The sequence below is a fragment of the Capsicum annuum genome, chromosome 11, assembly GCF_002878395.1.
Source record: "Capsicum annuum cultivar UCD-10X-F1 chromosome 11, UCD10Xv1.1, whole genome shotgun sequence".
NCBI lineage: Eukaryota > Viridiplantae > Streptophyta > Magnoliopsida > Solanales > Solanaceae > Capsicum > Capsicum annuum.
In genome coordinates, this window is record NC_061121.1 from 157,539,727 (window position 1) to 157,547,759 (window position 8,033).

The window sequence follows — 8,033 nt, forward strand, 5'->3', positions numbered from 1 at the left end:
TAGTTGGTCATTTTCCACTTTACATGATACTTCTGAAATCATAACACTACAACATTTTAGTTCTATTTCCACCCTTATAAAGTGCTGCCTAAAATAGCAGAAAGTGTGGCATTTGATCAAAGGCTACACTTTCAGACTTTAGCAACACTTTTAGGGGTGGCCTAAAGAGGCGTAACCTTTGATCAAAGGCTACGCAATTAAGTGTTGCCATATCAACTACATTTAAAAAGCGTGGCCATTAAGTTATAAAGGTCACGCTTTGCATCTTGTCATTTGCAACACTTTTATTTGATAAAGTTACACTTACAAGTGTTGCCTTTGTTTTGCTATTGGGCACGCTTCACAAGTGTAGCCTTTTGTAGTACCTCTACAACAAAACTTAAAAAATGTTGTCTTTGTTTTATTATTGCTTTATTATTGGGCACGCTTCACATGCGTAGCCTTTTGTAGCACCTCTATAACAACACCTTAAAAACGTGGTATTTTCTTTATTACTAGCCTCACTTCAAAATTGTAGTCTTTTATACATCCTCTATGACAACACTTATAAAGTGTAAGCATATTTTAGCCACACTTTTGATGTGTAGCAATATTGCCTAAAATTTGATAGTTCAAGCCACATTTTACATTAGGCATATAAAATGTTAGTACGTAATTTCTAATTGAAAAATAACTATTTTGATCGAAATGTATACATCACTGAGAATATTACATAAACATACATACATATATATATATATATATATATATAATCTTCCACACCAATAATAAATAATTGAAGTGCATAGAAAATATTTCAAAAAAACATGTCTTTTACATACTAATTAGAAAACAACATAATAAAAATTTGTACCAAGTTCCACACAAAACCAAATGTATATAAAAGTGTATCAAAATATTTCAAAAATTCTTCATCATTCACTTCAATCTAGATCAAGTTAATTTGTGACACCCACCATTCAAATTTGATCCCTACATTGATCCTACACATTCAAAATGAAAGAAACAATCAGAAGTAAAATTATGCTCAACAACAACAACAACAACATACCCAGTAAATTCCCACCAAGTGGGGTCTGGGGAGGGTGGGTGTACGCAGTCCATACTACTACCTCAATGTGAGATAAAGAGGTTGTTTTTGATAGAAACTCGGCTCAATATAAAGCAATCTTGGATAATTTCTAGTAAATAGCTTGGCACCTACTTTAGGGCTTGGGTAATTATGTTTTGATTTAGATTACCCAACTCAACTTACTCACTAATTTGAGTCGTGTTGTTTAGTAGGAACAACCAAAACAATTAATGGAGACCAAACTAACGTGGAGATACCAGTTAGCATAATCAGTTCTAATATCGTCAACAAGGAAGAAGACATATATAGCACAACTAAATAAGGGGAGATCAGCTCAAATCACCTTCCAGTATAAATAAAATTGCCTCATTTAGGAAATACCATTGTTGACACAGGGGATCGTAACATGACTAACATAAAAATGCAAAAGAGAAATGCAAGGATGTGATTTGACGAAGTGTAGTACAGAATACAGATCGAGAAAGTTGAAAAGAAAATCTATTGGGACTCATTCAGTTCAAAGATGATAATTTTTGAACTCACAAAAAGTGTCCCTAACATATTTAAAAGCTAAAGAATCTAGGCAATCAGTAAAGACCAAACCACCCCGACAAATATAAGAAATGGAATAGTACTAGAACAAGATACAATTGAAATTAATCTTGGAGATGGGTTTAGTGAGAGGCTTGGGAATGCTTTAGGGGAAATAGCTAAAGGGATTTCTATGAGTAATAATGGGTTTTATGCAAATGGTTATCAGTCAGTTTATGTGTTGGGTCAGTGTGAAGGTGATTTGAGTAATGGGGATTGTGTGAACTGTGTGAAACATGGTGCTGCTAATGCTAAAACTGAATGTGGGAACTCGATTTCTGCACAGATTTATCTACAAGTGTTATATTAGCTACACTTATTATCATAAAGGTGTTCCCACTAAATCACTAACTCCCTCAGGTAATTTTTTGATATTACTATATACTCAATTTTAACATGTTTGGGATTGAGTTGTAGTGATTAAGTTATTGATTATGAGATAGTGAGGATATCTATTTTGCTCGGATTCTACAATCAAACTCTACTCACCTGCATCATCAAATCAAAGTTTCCTGTTCTCCAAAAACAACTTAGAGCAAAAATGGGCTAACATATATTCTACAATTATCGCTCATGTAAGTAGATGAAGCACCCATAATGACGTTTGTTACTCTATTTGTATCGAGAAGGAGACGAAAACAGATACCCAATTTAGAGTATTATTTTGTCGTAGGAATATCGCGCTGCTGCCTGTTGTTTTTGTTACTATTTATTGTCTCTTGTACTTCCACTATGTGCTTTTCAAGAATGTTTTTGTTTTGAGCCCAAGATCTATCAAAAATAGCCTATCACAAAATAGGCTAGAACACAAAACACATGAAAGAGTATTTGGTTTACTGAGACAATGGTAAAATATAGTAAAAACCACAACAATGGAGCTATTTTTTGCTAAAAGATTCCTTTTGGTTTTCAAGAGAAAACAAGTACAAATCAGCAGCAACACAAAACCCAATAACAGAGTATTAAGTACTACTACAATGTGGATTTTCACCAAGCAGATAATAATGAAAATTCAGTAGTATTCTACTATGAAAAGTTGTGAAGAGGTTCATTTTCCTTTTCTTTCAAAATCAGGATCTGTTACATAAAGATTGGCTAAACTCGAAGTTCTTTCTCTATAATGAAAATTGTAACCCATTCAAAGTGAAAGTCCAAGACTGTATGGACACTAAGAAGATAGGCTACGATTGTACGTCAATGCCACCCGATGGCATAACTTTAAGCCAATCAGAAAGACCACAATAGGAAAAGTGAATACAGGTTTACTTCTACCAGCCAGCTAGGTATTTCCACTGGCAAAGATGGACAATACCATCTCATTTTCCATCAATTGGCCGGCTTTATAAAGGACTCAACAGGAGAAAAATAAACAAGAAAAGATGCTGACATTCACTAAGGTACAATATGATGATAGAAAGTATGTAACGTTTGATGTGTTATGGATGAAAAAAATTACAATGGGGGAGTAGTTTTTTTTTCAATTTCAATTCAAACATTGTTCAAACCCTACTTAGTTTATTTTTCTCTTCTTTTGAAATCAGGATCTGTCACAAAAAGATTGGCGGAACTCGCAACTCTTTCTCTACAATGAATTCAAAGTGAAATTCCAAGAATATTTGGACACTAAGAAGATTGGCTACGATTACGCACCAATGCCCACACCATGGCATAACTTTAAGCCCATCAGAAAGACCACAAGAGGGAAAGTGAATACAGGTTCACTTCCACCAGCCAGCCAGGTATTCCCACCGGCGAAGATGGACCATGCCATCTCATTTTCCATCAATAGGCCGGCTCCATTAAGGACTCAACCGGACAAATATGAACAAGAAGAGATGCTAACGTTCAAAGGTACAATATGACGATATAAAGTATGTAAGGTTCGATGTGTTAAGGATGAAGAAATGTCAAAGGGGGAGTAGTTCTTTTTTCAATTTCAATTCAAACATTGTTCAAACCCTACGTAGTTCATTTTCCTCTTCTTCCAAAATCAGGATCTATCACAAAAAGATTTGCTGAACTCGGAGTTCTTTCTCTATAATAAAAACCACAACCCGTTCAAAGTGAAAGTTTGAGACTATTTGGACACTAAGAAGAGGGGCTATGATTATGCACCAATGCCTACCACATGGCATAATTTTAAGCCCATCAGAAAGACCACAACAAGGAAAGTGACTATGGGTTCACTTCCACCAGCTAACCAGGTATTCCCACCGGCAACGATGGACAATGCCATCTCATTTTCCATTAATAGGCCATCTTCATCAAGGACTCAATAGAAGACAAATAAACAAAAAGAGATGCTAACATTCTCCACGGTACAATATGATGATAGAAAGTATGTAAGGTTCGATGTGTTAAGGATAAAGATATTACAACGGAAGAGGAGTTTTTTTATTCAATTTCAATTCAAACATTGTTCAACCCTACTTAGTTCATTTTTCTTTTCTTCCGAAATCAGGATTTGTCACATAAAGATTGGCTAAACTCGGAGTTCTTTCTCTATAATAAAAACGACAACCCGTTCAAAGTGAAAGTACAAGACTGTTTGGACACTAAGAAGATGGGCTACAATTACTCACCAATGCCCACCCCATGACATAATTTTAAGCCCATCAAAAAGACCACAATAGGGAAAGTAAATACAGGTTCAGTTCCACCAGCCATCCAGGTATTCCTACTGGCGAAGATGGACAATGCCATCACATTTTCCATCAATAGTTCGGCTTCATAAAGGACTCAACAGGAGAAAAATTAATAAGAAGACATGCTAACGTTCACCAAGGTGTACAATATGATGATAGAATATATGTAAGGAGTAGTCTTTTTCTAAATTTCAATTCAAACATTGTTCAAACCCTACTTAGTTCATTTTTCTCTACTTTTGAAATCAGGATCTGTCACATGAAGATTGGCTGAACTCGAAGTTTTTTTCTCTATAATAAAAACCGCAATGCGTTCAAATTAAAATCCTGAGACTGTTTGGACACTAAGAAGATGGGATACGATTACTCATCAATGCCCACCCCATGACGTAATTTTTAAGCCCATCAAAAAGACTATAACAGGGAAAGTAAATACAGTTTCACTCCCACCAGCCAGCCAGGTATTCCCACTGGCGAAGATGGATAATGCCATCTCATTTTCCATCCATAGGCCGACTTCATCAAGGTCACAATAGGAGAAAAATGAACAAAAAGTGTTGCTAACATTCCCCAAGGTACAATATGATGATAGAAAGTATGTAAGGTTTGACGTGTGAAGGATGAAGAAATTACAATGGGGGAGTACTTTTTTTTTAATTTCAATTCAAATATTGTTCAAACCCTACTTAGTTTATTTTCCTCTTTTTCTGAAATTAGGATCTGTCACATAATGATTGGCTGAACTCAGATTTCTTTCTCTATAATAAAAATCGTAAGTCATTAAAAGTAAATTTTCGAGACTGTTTGGACACTAAGAAGATGGGCTACAATTACGCACCAATGCACTATTTGGACACTAAGAAGATGGGTTACGATTATGCACCAATGCCTACCCCATGGCATAATTTTAAGCCCATCAAAAAGACCACAACAGCAAAAGTAAATACAGGTTTACTTCCACCAGCCAGCCAGGTATTCCCACTGGCAAAAATGGACAATGCCATCTCATTTTCCATCAATAGGCCAACTTCATCAAGGACTCAATAGGAGAAAAATGAACAAAAAGAGATGCTAACATTCATCAAGGTACAATATGACGATAGGAAGTATGTAAGGTTCGATGTGTTCCTCAACATAGAAAAAAATGTGAACACGAACGAGCTTGACAAGGCAGAGTTCGCAGGGAGCTATACTAGTTTGCCACATGTTCATACGGATAATAACATGTCGTCTCATTCAGCAAGTGTTACATTCCAACTGGCAATCACTGAACTTTTAGAGGTCGACACCTAGTTTAAAAAGTTACATCTTGAATAAGATATTTTAACTAACTAATCTAATCAAAGAATATCTTCCTATATAGTTATGCCTTATTGTATGATTTTCCACCTTCTTCGATTCATATGGGGTTACCCTCTCATCAAATAAATTTTAAACTCAGCAAAAGAAGACAAGTATCATCTCAAAACAATCTCCACTAACTTAACAAGCTACAACTTTAAAAAGCGTAGAACTCACAATGTCAAATGCCAAAAATAAATTAAAAAATAAAAATGCTCCCAGTAACTCTTTCAAAGCCTTCATTGATGATTCTTAACATTACTCATTATCACATCTATTAAGATTTTCTTACAACCATGCAACTAGGCAGTATCTACAATTAACCATTGAAAATATGTCTTATCATTGTGACAGAGGAAACAACCACACAGATAAAAGCTGGAAAGGAGGTTTCTTTTATTTCTCTTCACCTCCCCAATTCCTGGCTCCGCGACTATTTAAACAAAAAATACAATCCCAATTGGTTTCCATCTAAAGAGTACCCTAGTGCGTGGAACATAATATCAGAACTATATAGCTTATTTTCATGACTGAACCAGCAATAAACCAATAATCTAAACTAATTCATCAACGTGACCTAGCCAACAAATAATGCATAAGCCACAGGTATCACCATACAATTTTGATGTCCCAAGCATTATAAATGTAATATTTTGGTAGAATCTAATGTTAACCAATGTTAAATAACCCGACAATAATCAACAACATAATCAGTATAGGCACAGTTTAATTTAAGCACCAAATTGCTACAATATCTATATACTAGTCATTACAAATGCAAATGGTTACTTAAAAATATTAAGCAGAAGAATTTAATGTTAATCAATGATCCTAAGGCAACATAATACATTAATTAATATTTAATTCTTCTAGATCACCTACTTGAAGTTTTAACATCAAAATTAATCAAATCATACCCAAAACAAAAATTTAAAATTCAAGATTATCATAATCCATTTGTGTAATCTTAATTCTCTTCTTTTTGATCAATGAAACGACTACATTAGCAATGTTACATTTTGAAGCAAACCCAAAATACTCCCTCCGTTCACTTTTTATATCCAATAACACAATAAGTTTTTTTATGTTATCAATTTGTTTTATTTAATAGAAAAAACATTGGACAAATGAAACAAGTTATAAAAGGAAAGGGATAAATACTAACTGTTTCTTGAGTTAGAGTGAGAGTGACAAGAAGCTTCAAGAAATCTCTAATCTCAGAATCAAGCTTTTCAACGTGGGTCTCTACTCCCTTGCCGACCCCATTCAAGAGCTCTGGAATCCCCGCCTCCACTGCAACCACCATAAAAAATTATGTTGTTCAAAGAAAAACAAAAAAATATTCCTCAAAAAAATTAATTATTTACAGAAGTGATAAAAGTAAGGGTTACGCAATTCTCCCAGAGTTATATTGCTTCAATTCCCCAATTTTACTAATTCACTGACGAGAGAACTTACATATTAATTCACTGGAGTTGTATTATTGTAAGAATCTTATAGTGATATACTTAAGTGATAATGGATAAATCCTATCAGTGATATTAATTCATGGATTTTGCGGAAGTGATGATGGATGAGATTTTGCAGAAGTGATAATACGTAAATTGCTGCTTCAATTCCCCAAATTCTCCAATTAAGGATGAGGATAAACCATAGAAAACATTTTACCTCATTTTATGAATATTATTTTTTTATGGGTAATTAGAAGTGGGGAATAAAATATATTGGAGGGAATATAATTTTAGTGTTGAAAATGTCGGAGGGAATGTGTCAATTTCATAGTAAATTTTATAAAAAAATTACTAAGAAAACACTTATAAATTGTTGTTTTAGAATAATAAAAATAGTGACATTCTAATAATGTAACCATATTTGTAAAAAATGTTGCTAATTATATAATAATATGGCAACATTCATAAAGTGTAGCCTATAACATTAAAGAGCATATTTTACAAGCATTATCAAAATTATCATTGCTTAAAGCTAAAATTTAAGGCTACATTTTAAAAGCGTGCCCAAAACTATTTTAGCCAACACTTTACAAGTGTTGTCCAGATTTAATGTGGCCTTAGGCCAAAAATGTTGTAGTGAATGGCTTGGGTATTATGTGTCATTGTTTTACTGTCTTCTTGAATTAACTAGTTTACGTATTTGATTTTTATGAAGGTTCCTTGAATGAACTGAGTTTAGGTGTCATTTAATACGGTAATGGTTCTTAGAATAAATCAAAATTATTTAATAATTAATAAAGGTGATTTCTTGTGTAAAGGAGATTGCTTAATATGTGACTTGCTGGGTTATTTGGATCGTTTTAGGGGGGGGGGTCTAGACTAATGGCAAAATAAAAAGGGCACAAACTTGTTGTTACTCTCATATTGTGAATT

At 33.9% G+C, this 8,033-nt stretch overlaps 1 long non-coding RNA gene across 1 annotated transcript; it reads right to left on the minus strand.

Moving 5' to 3' along the window:
- Window positions 1-768: 768 nt before the first annotated feature.
- Window positions 769-7,335, minus strand: LOC107853998. The gene is made up of 3 exons (XR_007046883.1): window positions 7,108-7,335; window positions 6,815-6,942; window positions 769-983 (listed from the first exon to the last, which is right to left on the minus strand). It is a non-coding gene; the product is annotated as an uncharacterized LOC107853998 (long non-coding RNA).
- Window positions 7,336-8,033: the final 698 nt, after the last annotated feature.